Source organism: Prionailurus bengalensis, chromosome B3 (genome assembly GCF_016509475.1).
Source record: "Prionailurus bengalensis isolate Pbe53 chromosome B3, Fcat_Pben_1.1_paternal_pri, whole genome shotgun sequence".
In the NCBI taxonomy this organism is placed as follows: Eukaryota; Metazoa; Chordata; class Mammalia; order Carnivora; family Felidae; genus Prionailurus; species Prionailurus bengalensis.
The window spans coordinates 10,588,742-10,605,934 of NC_057355.1; the positions used below are offsets into that span (position 1 = coordinate 10,588,742).

At 40.5% G+C, this 17,193-nt stretch overlaps 1 pseudogene; it reads left to right on the top strand.

Annotated features, from left to right (window-relative positions):
• The first annotated feature begins 2,859 nt into the window (after positions 1–2,859).
• Positions 2,860–11,534, top strand: LOC122467788 (annotated as a pseudogene).
• Positions 11,535–17,193: the final 5,659 nt, after the last annotated feature.

A 17,193-nucleotide genomic window follows, 5' to 3' on the forward strand; every position in this document is an offset into this window, starting at 1 on the left:
TTATAAGTAGTCTAGATTTTCATGGCAATTCTGAAGACAGAAGGAGGATGGAGGTATATTATGTACCCTGGGGCCAATTTCTCAGATCCCTGTGGACATACTCTCTTTTTCCAGCCCTTCTCTCTTGTCACCTCCTCCCTCTACTTTCTCCGATGCTCCCCTCCGTGCCTCTAATCCTTGGTCCTTCCTTCCCACTTCTGAATCATCTTCCAGGTCTTTTAACCTCTCAACCCTGTGTGACAAGCCATATGTCTCCATCCTGCTTTTACTTCCAAGATCTTCCAGATGCAGGGATCCATTCTCCGTAGAGAGCTGTGCGGGATTTTAATGACAAAAATTTGTTATGTTGTGTTTAGAAGACCAGATTTCTTATCTTTGTCTTATCCATTTACAAACTGTGTGAGATTATGCAAAATACTTTATGTCTTGAAACAAGTTTCCTTTCTGTAGAATGAAACTAACATCTGTTCTGCTATCTGGAGGATCATCAAAATATAAAATCATCATAGCAAATATGTGTGGAGCACCGACCGTGTCCCAGGAACCATGCTGAATGTTTTAGGCATGTGGTCCCACTTATCTTATGATGTTGGAACTATTATCACCCCCGTCTCACAGATTACTAAATTAAGTGTCTGAGCTGCTAAGTAACTTGTCCAAGGTTTTCTAGCAGGTAAGGAGCAGAGCCAAGATTGAAATTTGAGACAGGAACCTCAGTACTCCAAAGGGACCATTACAAGAATCTGTGGTGGCACCTGGCCCAGACAAGGGCTCATACCCATTTGCTCACTGAATGGGGGAACTAGATTACATACTTTTCTTGTAGGATAATGGGAGGTATGGTGTGATTTTCCAAAAAAATCAGGATAACTTGAAATTACTCACTTTACTAGCTTTATTGGTAAGTCACGTTGCTGCCATGTATCTAATACGTCCCGTAGAAGCACGCCCGTCTAGTATGGTGGCTGTGGAAAGAGACCAGGATTTAGGAACTGGCCAAGCAACTTAAACTTTCTAAGCCTCCGTTTTCATCTGTATTTTTTATAATTCTAATTTATAAAAGCATCCATGTTATAGGTTGCTATAAAGGTTCAATGAGATCATGCCTGCGGAATGTTTAACACGTAGCTTGGCATATACTAATCATTCAGCTCATGTTGTCTGTTAATGGCAACCACAATCATGGTGAAGTAGTAATGAATTGATAACGTATCAGCATGAGAGTTCCTCTGAGTTTTGATTTTGCCCCCGCTCCTCTGTTTGGTGGCTGTGCGATTTTTATGGTCCCTATTGAGTGGTTTGACATTGGCAGAGGTCGAAGGGGGGATTCTGATACACATACAGAACGGGAAGCCAGAGACTTGTATTTAAATCATTTCTGTTACTCACTTGTTTTGTAAGCTTGAGCAAGTTACTTTTTCTAAATTAATCTTACATGTAAAAATAACCATGAAAACACCTGCCCTTCCTCCCCACCCCCTACCTACAGTGTGAGGTTTGGCTGATACAGTGATTGTGACGGTGCTTTATGAACTCTAAGTGCTGTGTAGGTGTTATTTTTTTTCCCCTCCCTTCCATCTGAGAGCAGTGCTTTTCAGCTCCCCTTAAATGACCCAACACTTTGCCCTTGGTTAATAAACACATTTGTGCACGAGCATTTGGCTAATAATGGGAACTACCTTTGCAATACATGTTTTCCCTTCAACAGCAAAGTGGGCCATTGTGAGCTAAACTGTAGCTGTGACATTTACAATAATAAGTTTATAAGAGCAATTGCTACCTTGCCTATTTTGCTAGTATGGCATAATAGAGACGATTTAGGATGATTAGATCTGCAAACTGACAGTTTGAAGGAATGGTCAGAGAGGAGAGTGAAGAGAAATGAGTGCCTGAGATCCTGAATTTGCAATCAGATCGAGAAAGAATAACCTCTGAGAAGAGCTACCATTTATTTCAGGGTGTGCCATATACCAGTCACTTTCTAGGAACCTTCTCTAAGCCTTCTGACAACGTTGTGATTTATGTATGCAATATTGTGATTTATAAGAAATATATTTTTGGTCATTCAAATGATCAAAATATAATATTCCTTATGTATTTGGTTCTTGTCCAGGGTTTCTAGCTTATAGCTCCTAAACCCCTTGAAATTTCCTGTGATAAGGGCAACAAAGTTACCTTTTTTATGTTAATGAGGTGACTTTTGGAAAGGTTGGGGGTTGGGGCTGGTTGCCAGGAGAACCAAGGATGTGACTGGAGGGGTGGAACTTTCAGTTTTACCCCCAGATGGGGCGGTGAGGGTGGGGAATGGGAAAGGGACTGGAGATTGAATCAGCCAATGACCAATGACTTAGTCGTGACTATGTAATGAAGCCCGCATGAAAACCCGAAGGACCAGATTAGGAGAGCTTCCAGGTTGGTGAACATGGAAGGAGGGGGTTTGGAGAGAGTGGTGTCCTGGAGAGGGCATGGGAGCTCCTCCCTCTTTCCTCACACCTCACCCTGTGCATCTTTTCATGTGGCTGTTGATTCATATTCTTTATCATATCCTTTAATAAACTGCAAACCTAGGTAAATGGTGTTTCCCTGAGTTCTGTGAGCCACTCTAGCATATGAGTCGAACCTGGGGAAGACTCCAATCTGCAGCTGGTAGGTCAGAAGCCCAGGTAAAACCTGGGGCTTGCGACGGGAGTCTGAAGTGGGGTTGGGGGGAGTCTTGTAGGACTGAACCCTTGACCTGTGGGATCTGATGCTATCTCTGGGTAGATGGTGTTAGAATTCAGGTGAATCCTTGGATACCCTGCTGGTGTCCGAGAATTGCTTGGGGTTGTATGTGTGGGAACTCCCACCTCCCTTTCCACCATGTTGGATTGGGTAAGAAAACCTAAAAGACGGCATTACCATTCTTGTTTTATGGATGAGGAAACTGAGGCTCAGATGTTTAGGTCATCCGTCTGCCTCCTTTGAATCTTAGTTCTCAGAATATGGACCACCACTTAACTGGTTTCACAAGCCAAAGTGCTCTGAGTTGGCATTGATGTACTCCTTTCTCTTCCTTCCCTGATCCAATGTATCATGACAACCTAAATGATTTTAGTTCTTAAGTATCCCCTAGATTCTGTTCACTCTTTCTATTCATGTCATCACTAGCTCTTGTATGAATCACGGCACTGGCCTTCTACCCGGGTACCAGTGTCCTTGCTGTCCTCTGATGTGTTCACGCTTGGGACTGATCATGTCCTACAGCCCCATGCCACTCAGAAGGAGGGCAAACCTCTCAACCGTGGTCACAGGTGCCTCTCCATTGTTCAGACCTCTCCATGGGCCCCTCTTCTCTGCTTCGTACTGTGCACACTCACTCTCCCAGGCTGGACATGGTCCATCCCAGCACTGTGCCCTTGCCTGGGATGCTGGCTCTTCCTCATTTCGCCCTCTTATCCTTCTCATCTCGGCTCCAGCGTTCCCCCTAAGGCAAGCCTTCTCTGACCTTTGCAAGAAAGACACATCCTCCTGGTGGATGCCCTCACAGTTCCAGGGAACCTTCCTTCGCAACACTTATAACAGTTGCTATAACTTGGGTAACAGGTATGCTGGTGTCTGTCTCTGCCTCCAAAGTGTAAAAAGCCAGGAAGGCAGGGCTGGTATCTGAGTTCCTAGAGCCTAGCATGCTAAGGGAGATATTGCTGAGTTTGTGGGTGACTTGGTCAAGGCATCGCAGCTAGGAAGTGACAGACTGGGGATTTAAACTCATTTCTTTCTGACTCTAAAGACTTTGCACTTAATACCATTCACTTTAGGGCAGTGTCATTCTAGCAGTAGGACTGATAAGTATACTTTATACTAAGATCAAACATATTTTGGTTCCATCAGATAAAGTTTGATAAAAATGGATTATTAAGAACAGATTTGATAAGCCGAGCTGCCTGCCCAAAGTTTGGGGATTTTGCATCAAAGAGAAATGTAATGAAAATGGATCAACCTGGGCTGATGGGAGGGGGTGGGGGCTGGAGGGTGAAGGAGAGTGGCTCCTTCTATAGTGCCCTTGACCCTTGCCTTTTCTGCATCCTACGTGGAGCTCCCTACCCTGAGTGCAGTGAGATAATGATGAATGATCTCTGTTGGATTGTGTGTGTTGGCTTATGTATGAGTGAAGCAGTTTCTTTGAATCAATGAAGTTGCGCAATTGAGGAATTGGTAGAAAATTTCCAAGTATGCCATCATACTTTGTCTTAAGCACCACCCCCCTGCCCCAGAAACCACATCATCTTGAACTTACTTTTATTTACTGGTACTGATGGCTACGGGATGGAGGAGAGGGAGAGAGGAGCCAACACTTAGCTCCTGGTTTCAGTTCTGCTACAAATGAGCAAATGGAATTTGATCAATCCCCTTATAACCTCTCTGGGCCTCAGTTTCCTCATCTGAAAAACCAGAGTGAATAAGCAGGCCTGAGTTCCTTTCAAATCGGACACTCCATTCTCTGTCTTCCTACTGTTGAAATACTTAAGGAAACCATTGTTCTCTCACTCTCTCCTTCGGACACTATGACTTCTGTGTTGTCTTTTGGTGTCATCGCCCACCTAAATGACCCCTCACGGAAATGAAATCTTTAATCATTTCCAACGGGTAAGTGCAAAGGCTGAAGGGAAGCACTAGCTGTCAATAGCTCTGCGGATGGCAAATTAATTCAGGGAGATAGGATCCATGCAAACACGTGCTTAGACAGCCATAATTTGCCTTTCATTTTCCTTTGCAACTTAGAAGAAAGTGAATAATTTCCAATGAGCCTCTCATTTGAACATATTGAAAAAACATGTCATTAGCAAAAGGAGCATTTAGTTGCTTGATTACCATATTTCTCCAAGTATGAGGGACAGTCATTTTTTCAGCTGGAGATAATTAGCTGAGCAGAAAGATGCAAAATCTCGGGGGCAGCAAAATCCTTGTATGTCTTCTATGGGTGTGGAGACAGCAAAGTGAAAAAAGGGAGAGCTTATGAGGCCATTAAACACCTAGGGATGCGGTCAGCCGTATCTCCTATGGATAGCCAGATAGAAGTCTCTAAAACTGTGGATGGAAATATGTTTATAGGGTCTCATTAACCCAAGAAAAGTGCAAAACAGAAAGGACTAAAAACAATGTAAATTTTTAAAATTCAGTGTTTGATTTGCTTATCTGCTTCTGATGCTTTCTTGTCATCACAGTTACATTTTCCTTCTTCCTGTCTATAGCCACCTGGCTTATGAGCTACAAGGGTGACCTGGGCAAGTTGCTTCAATTCTTTATATTTTGAGTTTATACACTTTGGGGAAATAATCCTGGATTTTCATATCTGAGATAATATTGTTCAGATCTAAGATCATTGGTTACATACGGGCTTTGGAAAACTCACCACCCACCATGGCTGAGGGCAACTGTTTCTTGGGATTTGCCTGGTACCAACAGGGTGGACTGGAGAGCAGTGTCAGAGGAGGGGATGTTAGGATTTTCATAGATTCTTTTTTTTTCTCCAGAAAGAAAACATTGCACTTGTATTTGAAGACACCTCTCTGGACAGGCATATGGAAATCCTAAGGTTGTCAGAGCTTTGTGCTTATTCTAGAGTAGCGCTTTAAGATTTTGGGCAGTGCCATGGTTTTCCATTACAGATTTTAGGCAACAGGCTGGTCATGGCGTCCCTAACATGCAAGAATCTTGTTAATGACGGGGCATGGAAGACTGGGATCACATCTTCTTTCCCTTCAGGCTGGGCAGTCCCAGGAGGGCAATGTGAAAAATTTAATTGGAACATATATCAGTGGTAATAAGGAATCAATCTCTTAAAGGTTTCCTAGGAGAGTCCCTGACGATTTATAAAAGAAACAGCATTGATTAAATGACTCTGATGCGTCCTTCTCCATGGAGACAACTCAGGTCAGTAGGCTACTTAGGACCTCATGTTCCCCTTTGCCAATAACCCCCACTCATAGAATTTATTTAGGGAGTAGCTCATGCTATTTAACTTAATATTTTGATTAGCAGGGCTAGCATTCATGGAATATCAATATAAATTGCACTATCATACCAGACTTCATTTAACAATTATCTGCTCTAATTCAATTTTTCTTTAAGAACAGAATTTTTTTTTTTATAACTAAGTTTATCATTAGGACCGTGAACATTTTACAGTGCTGGAAAAACCTATTTGAATTTCTTTTCATTTAAAACCTGTAGCCTTTTATATAAGCCAATGTTCATAAATATTGTACTTTCCCACTCTAGAAAAATTGGTGTTTAGAGCAAAGTATGAACAAAAAGCCATCTGCTACCCCAACTCCAAAGATTAAACAATACTGTTAATCTCTTAGTCTAATTCTGGTCCTTTTTGCTACACCTGTATTTCATATAGTTTCATCACATGTCACAAAAATTGTATATATATTACATAAAAAATTTTTTTAATGTTCATTTATTTTTGAGAGAGAGAGACACACACAGAGTGCAAGCTGTGGAGGGCAGAGAGAGAGGGAGACACAGAGTCAGAAGCTGGCTCCAGGCTCTGAGCTGACAGCAGAGAGCCTGATGCCATATCATGGCATGAACCATGAGATCATGACCTAAGCCAAAGTCAGATGCTTAACTGACTGAGCCACCCAGGTGTCCCTATATTACATTAAAATAACACATTTGATTATTATAAATGAAATACATGTTTCATATGTACAAATAGAACACATAAAAAAACATAAAAAGGAAAACTAAGGTCACTTAGAATCTTCCCAGATAATCACCATTAAAATTTTGGTGTATTTTCTCAGAATATTCTTTTCTAGGCCTTTTCTCTTTTTTCTTCCCATTAAATTCTTCAAAAATACAGAAAAGACAGAGACTAAGATAACCGACACCCATGTATCCAACATCAAAGTATCAAAAATATGAATATTTTTCTACATATAGTTCAGATTCTTTTATTTATTTATTTTTTGTTATCCAGTGTCCCTCTTCTTCCCCCCCCCCCCTTTTTTTTGGCAAAATGGAACATTACAGATACAGCTGATGCTCCCTGTGCTCATTTTTATCTTTTCAAGATTTATCCATATTGAAATGTGAAACTCTAGTCTATTTAATTTCACTGCTGACTAAGATTCTACCAAATGGACATATCTACACTATTGCCATATGCGTTCCCATGTAGGTCTCTTGAAAAGCATCTCTTAACATGTGTGGCATTGCTAATATGTGGGGCAGGCTTGTGTCCAACTTTACCAGACATTGACAAATTGTTTAAAGTGGTCGTAATAATTTGTATTCCCATAAGCGATGTTGGACAGCTCGTTTTGTTTTTGGCTTCACTTGGTATTGCTAAGCTTTAAAGTGTTTGCTAATCTTAAGAGCGTAAAATGGCTTCTTTTTCATTGTATGTTGCCTATACCTTATTATTGGTGATACATGTGACTTTTATTTGTAAGTCACAACTGGTGTGGATTTGCTTTTCAGTTCAACTCATTTATTGAGTACTCATCAAGTTCAGGATTTTCTGAGGTTGCTAAGCAGGGCTGCTGCCAAGCCTGGCCACTCGGATCTACCTTCTCCAGCCCTCCACCGCCATCAGTATTGCTGTCTTCTGGTTCTAGAGTTCTCCTTCTTCCCCTTCTCCTCCCTGGGAAGGTTCTGGCTATAGAAATCAGCTGCAGTAACAGGAAGGATTCTATTAAAGCAACTCTCATCATCTTCTTACCTACTAATCATGCTGACCATAAAATATACTTAAATTAATTATACAAGTTATACATGAAACCAGAGTATATACATGCAATACCAGAGCATATGGAAAGTGCATATCCTCTTACAATCTTGTCCCCCTTATCCAATAAATAACCACTTGTAGATAACCTGTGCTTTTTCCTTCCTATTTGTGTTTATGCACCAATACAATGAATGTTATTGAACATGTCTCTTGGGTTCATAAAATTTTTTTAACTTAATATGATCTGTCACCATCTGTGCAGTATTCTATAGTATGGAAGCACCATAACTAACCAAATTCTGCTAATTATGGGCTAAATTTAGGCTGCTTCCAGTTTTCCATTTGTAAACAATGTTGGGGAAAACATTCCTGCAAATGTCTTTGGACATCTTTGGACATTTGCCTCAGGAGAAAATTTCTAGAAGTGCTATTTACATACCAATTTTTTGAGTTCCTGATAAATTGGTGACTTCTCGGTAGGTTTTGGACGTAGTACGTCGATTCTGTGAACTTTATGTTTTGTGTAAAATGGTGGAAGTAATAGTAACTGCCTGATAGGGTAGTTTTTTTTTTTTTTTTAAGTTATTTATTTTGAGAGAGAGAGAGAGAGTGAGAATGTGCACATGCAACCAGGGGAGAGGCAGTGAGAGAGAGAAAGGGATAGAGAGAATCCCAAGCAGGCTGTGTACTGTCATCACAGAGCCCAACTTGGGGCTTGATGCCATAAACAGTGAAATCATGACCTGAGCCAAAATCAAGAATTGCCCACTTAACCAACTGAGCCACCCAGGGGCCCCAATGATAAGGTAGTTTTGAGGACTGAATGAGATAATGTATATAAAGTTTGTACACAGAGTTTGGACCATAGTAGAGGTTCAATCAATGTCTGTTTTTCACCTCGTTCTCAGCAAAAAGGAAGTATCAAAAACGGAAATGAAACACATTTCCACTCATATCAGATTTTGGTCTAGAGCTGGAATTGTTCTCCAATATCTCTAACAGATTCCTATGGAAAGAAAGATATATTGTCCATTCAGAATGTAAAAAGAAGGGTAATAGAGGGAAAAATTCTTCAGTCATCTTTGTGAAAAGCCATCATGTGGACTGTATTTCTCAAATGGTAAAGTGAGGCAGAAAGGCAGCTCTTGATAATTCTTGCTTTCTTGCCATCAGTTTCCCACTGCTTTTATTCTCTTGTCTGGTAATAATTGTAATGATTGTACCAATTATAAAAAATAACAAAAACAGTTATTCCAGAATTCCAGAATTTCTGGAATGCACTGACTCTAGTAAGGAGGAAACAGGTGGTTAATTTTTCCCTTTATCCTTCAAAGTTGCTCTGGGGTTCATTCTTATCCATCCTTTAGATAAAGAATTTGGCATCCTATGTATTTTTTTAAACAACTTTAGGGTTTAAGGAATCCTATCCCATTTAATTTCAAAATTTTAAAATCTCATCCAATTTAAAACCTATTCTTCCTTGCATATTTTAATGTTTAGAAAAATCAATGAGAAATGCTAAAATTCAATGGATAATTTTAAGTGGCATCATAAAAACTATGTAAATATTCCAAAAGAAGTCAGAAAAAAGGAACAGGGACAAAAAGCTGAGAGGACAAACAGAAAACCAGCAAAATTGCAAAGCAAATAATGAAATGATGGACCTAAATCCAATCACATCATTCAGTCACCAGTAAGTCAATATTTAATAACATTAAATGTTAATAAGCTACACACTCCAACTAATATGTAAAGATTGCTACTTGGTTAAAAAAAAACAACAAAGCTCAAAGACCCAATTATAGGCTGTCTATAAGAGATTCACTTCAAATATAAAACTATAGATAGATTTAAATAAGTATACTTTAAAAATATACTATGTAAACAAAATGATAGAAGTAGCTGGAGTAGCTATATTAATATTGGATAATATGTGTTATAAGTCAAAAAGAAAAAGAAGGATCTTTCCTGATAATAAAAGAATCAATTCACCAGGAAGCACAAACATTAAAAAAATATGTAAGTACCTAATAACAGAGCTTTAATCTACATGAAGCAAAATAAGCAGTAATAGATAATCCACAATTTTTATTGGTAATTTGAATACCCATCTCTCAAGCAATTGATAGATCAACTAGACAAAATTTAGCCAAGCTAATTTATAGAAGACTATACCCAACAACCACAGAATACACATATTTTTCAAGTGTATATTGTATTCACCAGCATATGGTAAATCACAGTCTGGGTCATTAAAAAAAAATTCAACAGTTTAAATCAAATTGAAACCACACACAGTATGTTCCCTGACCACAATAAAATTAAAATAGAAATCAGCAATAAGATATGTAGGAAAGTTTCGACTATTTGGAGATTAGACATAATCCACAGAGCAAAGAGAAAAATCACAGGAGAAAATAGAAAACATTGTATATGAATAGCAATAAAAATAAAACATATCAATATTTGTAGAATACAGCTGTAGGAGTGCTTAGAGGGAAAGTTATAGCTCTATATGCTAATATCAGGAAAAGGGAAGGATCTCAACTCAATGGCCTGAAGAATATAGGGGAAACAAAAAAAGGCAAAGAAAACCCAAAGGAAATAGTATAAAGGAAATTATAAAGATAAAAGTGCAGAGATTGGATAAATGAAAACAGAAAAGAGAGAAAACTAACAAAACAAAAGCTGGCTCTTTGAGAAGATTGTAATTAATAAACCACTAGCTACTCTGATCATGAAAAAAAGAGGAGAAAACACTAGTTCTCAATATCAGAAGCGAAAGAGGGATTATCACTACAGATCCTATAGACATGAGGAAGATAAGAAAATATCAAGAACAACTTTAGAAGTTGAGGCCCTGCCTTACCACTCTGGCTGCTGCTCATAAACCGATTTCCAGCAACAGGTGCTTTGGAGGATTGCAGAAAGTTTTTGAACATGACAGTGTTGAACTGAACGGCAAAATGAAATTTGCTATCTACTTACCACCAAAGGCAGAAACTGGAAAATGCCTTGCACTGTATTGGCTGTCTGGTTTCACTGGCACAGAACAAAATGTTATATCAAACTCTGGTTCTCATCAAGCTGCCTCAGAATATAGCCTTGTAATCACTCCAGATACCAGCCCTCATGGCTGCAATATTAAAGGAGGAGATGAGAACTGGGACTTTGGCACAGGTGCAGGGTTTTATGTGGATGCCATAAAGATCCTTGGAAAACTAACTACAGAATGTACTCTTATGTAACTGAAGAGCTTCTCCAACTCATAAATGCCCATTTTCCGGTGGATCTCCAAAGGATGCCTATTTTTGGCCACTCCATGGGAGGTCACAGAGCTTTGATTTGTGCTTTGAAGAATCCTGGAAAATACAAATCTGTATCAGCATTTGCTCCAATTTGTAACCCAGTGCTCTGTCCTTGGGGCAAAAAAAAAAAAACCAAAAAAACCCCTTTAGTGGATATTTGGGAACAGATCAAAGTAAATGGAAAGTTTATGATGCTACCCATCTTGTGAAATCCTATCTGGGTTCTCAGCTGGACATACTAATTGATCAAGGAAAAGATGACCAGTTCCTTTCAGGTGGACAGTTACTACTTGGCAACTTTATAGCTGCCAGTACAGAAAAGAATTTCCCCTGTTTTTAGATTACAAGAGGGTTATGTAGAGTAGATTACAGCTACTACTTCATTGCAACCTTAATTACTGATCACATCAGACATCATGCAAAATACCTGAATGCATGAAAAACTTCAGATAAGAGAATTTGTTCAGGATTATAAAATTGTAATAAACAGTACTGCAGGGAAAGAGGATTTCAAGACATTGGATTTCAGAGTGCTAAAAATACATCATTCCATAGTTGAATCACTTTCTGAGTAAATATATAAAACCAGGAGAAAAAAAAAGAGACTATTATGAACAACTTTAAGGGGACAAATTCAACAGTGTGGATGAAATGAACACTTTTTTTTTTTTTTGGAAAATACAGCTTATAACAAGTGACACAGGATCTAGCAGAAAAATTGGTAAGAGCTTCTGCTAATCTAAAGATACATTAAGTCAGTGAATATGCAAGCCACAGACTGGGAGATTTATAAATGCATTTTGTGGGGCGCCTGGGTGGCTCAGTCGGTTGGGCGGCCGACTTTGGCTCAGGTCATGATCCCTCGGTCCGTGGGTTCAAGCCCCGCGTCGGGCTCTGTGCTGATGGCTCAGAGCCTGGAGCCTGTTTCGGATTCTGTGTCTCCCTCTTTCTCTGACCCTCCCCCATTCATGCTCTGTCTCTCTCTGTCTCAAAAATAAAGAAATGTTAAAAAAAAATTAAAAAAAAAATAAAAACTAAATGCATTTTCTGACCAAAGACAAGATTTGAAGGTATATAAAGATTTTTTTACAACCTGACCATAAAAAGATAAAAGAACAGCAGCAACAAAAACAACCATCCGGGAGAAGGAAAGATTTCAGGATACACTTCACAAGGATGATACACAGATGGGAAAAAGTACCCGGCATGATTACTCATCAAGGAAACACAAATTAAACCACAACAAGGTACCCAAAATGGGTGTTTGGGAAGATTAAGCAGTAGTGTTGGTAAGAATGTGGAGTGACCAAAACTCTCCCATATTGCTGGTAGGAATACAAAGTACAATGACTTTGGAAAATTTCTGGAGTTTCCTTATAAAAGTAAACACACACTTACTCTATACATCCAGTAACTTCACTGGTAAGTATTTACTCAAGGTTAAGGAAAATGTATATTTAAAAAAACAAACTTGGTAGGGGTGCCTGGGCGGCTCAGTCGGTTGGGCGTCCGACTTCAGCCGAGGTCATGATCTCACGGCTCGTGGGTTCAAGCCCCACATTAGGCTCTGTACTGACAGCTCAGAGCCTGGAGACTGCTTCAGATTCTGTCTCTCTCTCTCTCTCTCTCTCTCTCTCTGTTCATCTCCTGCTTATGCTCTGTCCCTTTCAAAAATAAATAAATGTTAAAAAAATTTTTAAAAACAAACCTGGTAGGAGAACATAATAGCTTTATTTATACAGCCAAAGACTGGACACAGTTCTGATGTCTATAAACATGAGAATGCATAAGCAAATATATTAATTCATTTGTGGAATAGTACCCAGTAATACAAGCAAAAGAACTCTTGACATGTACAGCAATAGGGTTGAATATCAAAAACATTTTGCTGAAATGAAGAGTCATTACTATATAATTTTTTTTTAATTTTTTTTTCAACGTTTATTTATTTTTGGGACAGAGAGAGACAGAGCATGAACGGGGGCGGGGCAGAGAGAGAGGGAGACACAGAATCGGAAACAGGCTCCAGGCTCCGAGCCATCAGCCCAGAGCCCGATGCGGGGCTCGAACTCCCGGACCGCGAGATCGTGACCTGGCTGAAGTCGGACGCTCAACCGACTGCGCCACCCAGGCGCCCCTCTATATAATTTTTTAACTAAATGATTTAATTTACATGGACTTCTAAAATTTGGCAAACCCAATCTATCCTTGGCTTGAAAAAAATCTAAGAGTATATGGGTGGCAATTGCCTGAGGAAGGACATAAAGGGACTTTAGGGGTTATGGTAATGTTCTGTATTTGATAAGAATTTTAGGTTATACGTATTATACTTTGTCAAAACTCAGCCAATACATACTTAAGATTTGTAATTTCATCATATGTAAACTTTTTATCAAAAACTGTACTGAATTCCAGTTAATGCATGCTGAGCTGTTTAGGCCATGTATATTGATGTCTGCAACTGACTTTGAAATGCATAAAAACCAATATGGAGTAATGAACGGCTAGAAAGATGGATAGATATGTGATACAGCAAGGATCTAGGTGGTGGGCATACAGGTGTTCTCTAACATTTTTTTCAACCTTTGCTGTGTGTCTGAACACTTTCATAAAAAAATAAAGGCCCCAAACCTCTTCATCCCTCCCCCTCTTTGTGACAGCCTCAGCCTGAGAAATCTGCAGTGGGGAAAGGGGAGGAAGGCAGTGCATTTGGTGTCTGTCTGTCTGTCCACCTCATATAGCCTCTTAGTAATGGCTTCAGGCTTTTCTAGGGTTGACTAAGAGGAGAGGAGACAGGAGAAACAAGAGGGTCGTACTGAATAGGTCAGTTGCACTTGTCATCCTCTTCTCAGGGGACCTGTTTGTGGGTTCCACAGAGATTTCTCTAGTAGGAATCTCTGGCTGCGGTTTGCTAACTTAGGCAATATCGTCTGGATGGCCACTTCGAACGCCCCTACGATCTACGATCTCTGGTGGCCTCTTCCCACAGAGACTGCCTCACCCCCGGGAGGAAGGTTTTGGGGGCAGTCTCTTTTAATCTCTCTGGCTGGTTCTCTATTGTGGAGTCCATATTTGGCCTTGGGAAAACACACGCGCACCTTTGTCCAGCCTAACTTGAAGTATGGGCCCCTCCCAATTCAGTTATTTCTTCTTTCTGTCCCCTTCCTCCAGTCCAACCTTCTTGCCCTTGGACTTGATTCAGATGTGAATGGCAATCCCTGAGTTCTTCCAGCTTCAGGAGCACTTGTCGGTCTCTGAGTGGGTGTGTGAGGTTCCTTTTCACAAGCTCACTTGCCTTAAAATGAGGGGAGAGTGTTTCCCAGCCTATGGGAGCGGTGTGAGGAGAAGGCACATACAGCATATACCCCTTTTAGAGAAGTCCTTCGTCTAGCCCCCCAGGGACATTTTAGTCTTTTTAAATAAAGCTTGGGAGTGAATAATAGTCTACACTTGTAAAACTGCCTCTTGACTTTACCCTTTGCAAGTTTTGCCTAGAAGGTCTAGTACCTGACTTTAAACCAGAGGGTTCTTGACAACTGTTGTTTGGTACTTAAGCTTTGGCTCCAATGCAAAACTTGGGGAAGATAGAAAGTTTCCATTATCCTGTTACAACAGCTCATCTGTTTCCCTTCGCTGTCTCCTGTGTAGGAGAATATTTATGAGGTACAGATGTTTGCAGGAAAGGACCCTAATGTGGAAAGGAGTCTCACAGAACTAATCCCACCTCTTTTCCTCACAGAAGAAACTCAGAGATATCAAGCTTTGCCTGGGGAAACACAACTAGGTAACAGGAGAGATTAACTAATTTCTGGTTCACTGCTCAGAAATCGGCTTTCATAGTTTCCCTCTGCCAGGGAGATAAGAATTAAAGGCAGCAATTTTCTTCCCATTTCTGAGCCTGAGCTCCACTGCTCCACATCTTTGGCTGTGAGTGGCTGAGAGCACAGTACCGTCTCTAATGGCCCTGGCGGGACCCCCAGGCCACCTGAAACCCTCTGCACTATGCATCGCTCAAGCTGTTGCCCCTAGAAAAGACAACTGGCCCGAAGGGCGTCTTTTGGCTTTGTGAGTCAGCTGAAAGGAGACCCGGGGCTCTGAACTAGGACCGAAGATAAAGTAGAGGAGTGGAGCCTTGGAATTTCTCTGATTATCTTTTGAATAACTCTGTTTGTGGCTGACCATGAACTCTGTGCCTCCCTTCTATGTTGGAATGCTTTTTATTGTCTGTATTTTAGGATGGGCCCCTTTGCTCCTGGCCTTTCTTCCGGAGGGCAGGGCAGAACTGGTACTTGCTCTCCAGGGGTGGGAGCTGGTGGAGTCAGGTGGTAAGGGAGTGACTGAAGGCCGAGTAGCGATTTAAGCAAAGGCCTTAATGCTTTGGTCTGAACCTTGTGTTAATCTTGCTCACCAGGGCTGTGGTTGTCTTAGGGTCCTCCGTATAGTGTGGCCTCAGAGGGAAAGAAACTAGATTATTCTCTCCAGCACTCCTTGTGTGTGGACTCTAGGCTAGGAATTTTCAGGTCATGATTTCACTTCAGACTCATGAGAGCCTTGGAACTCTATTTCCCTTTCACAGATGAGAAAGGAGTTAAGTACTTATCCAAGAGTCACACAAGTCAGAGGTAGAGGGGTCAAGTCTTTTAAGGAATTCATGAGAACTCCCCACAGGAATCCAGAGACAAAAACTATAGCATTGATCTCATATTAAAGTAATCAAATTGACATTTAATGGAAAGCAATGGATTGCCTCCTGTAACCCCAGGAAGAGCCACTTGACTATAGCTAATCAGTGATATAAATGCCTCTGTCAAAGGAATATGTGATGAGAATTCACAGGCAGCAACGGAACATGGGAATGTGGGAAAGAGAGGAATTAGACTCAGAGGGTATTGAAGAATTCTCCTGGTGCACCCCAACCCTGGCATTGGGGTCGGGGAGTCAGAGAGATGTTGGTCAAAGGGCACAAACTTACAACTCGAAGTTGAATACTTTCTGGAGATCTAATGTACAGCATAGTGATTGTAGTCAACAATATTCTATACTTCAAAGTTGCTAAGCCACTAGATCTTATGTGTTCTCACCCCAAAAAATAAATGATAAGTATATGATGCGGTAGAATGGTTAATTAACGCTACAGTGGTAATCATCTTGCAATATATAAATACTCAAAGGAACAAGTGGTATGCCTTAAACTTCCACAATGTTTTATGTCAGTTATATCTCAGTTAAAAAATATTATCAGGCAAGCCCAGAACAATGAAAATAAATACATCTCTTTTTCTGGAAAAAAGTATGAATACAAAACCTAGTCTGTTGGTTTATACCACTCTGCCACAGGGAAGGCCACTACATCTTGTTAGAGATATCAGTGTCAAAACTTTAAATTTTGGTGAGGATTGATTTTTTTCTTTTTTTTTAATACATTTTTTAAATGTTTATTTATTATTTAAAAAATTTTTAAATGTTTATTTATTTTTGAGACAGAGAGAGACAGAGCATGAACAGGGGAGGGGCAGAGAGAGAAGGAGACATAGAATCTGAAGCAGGCTCCAGGCTCAGAGCTGTCAGCACAGAACCTGACGTGGGGCTTGAACTCACAGACCGTGAGATCATGACCTGAGCCGAAGTCGGATGCTTAACAGACTGAGACACCCAGGAGCCCCTAATGTTTTTTTTTTATTTTTGAGAGAGTGAGAGACAGAGAGAGACAGAGAGCGAGAGCACAGGGACAGAGAGAGACAGAGACAGAATCTGAAGCAGGCTCCAGGCTCCGAGCTGTCAGCACAGAGCCTGATGCGGGGCTCAAATCCACGAACTGCCAGATCATGACCTGAGCTGAAGTCAGATGCTTTAACTGACTGAGCCACCCAGGTGCCCTGAGAAGAACTGATTTTTTAACAAATGTTTATTTACTTTTGAGAGAAATAGAGAGAAAGAAAGAGAGAGAGAGAGCTTGAGCACGAGTGGGAGAGGGGCAGAGAGAGAGGGAGACAGAGAATCCCAAGTAGACTCTCTGCTGTCAGTGCAGGGGCTCAAACTTACAAACTATGAGATCATGACTTGAGCCAAAACCAAGAGTTGGTCGCCTAATTTACTGAGCCACCCAGGTGTCCTGAGAAGAATTAAGATTGTCTTCTTGTAACAGGATTGCTTCAGGTGAGA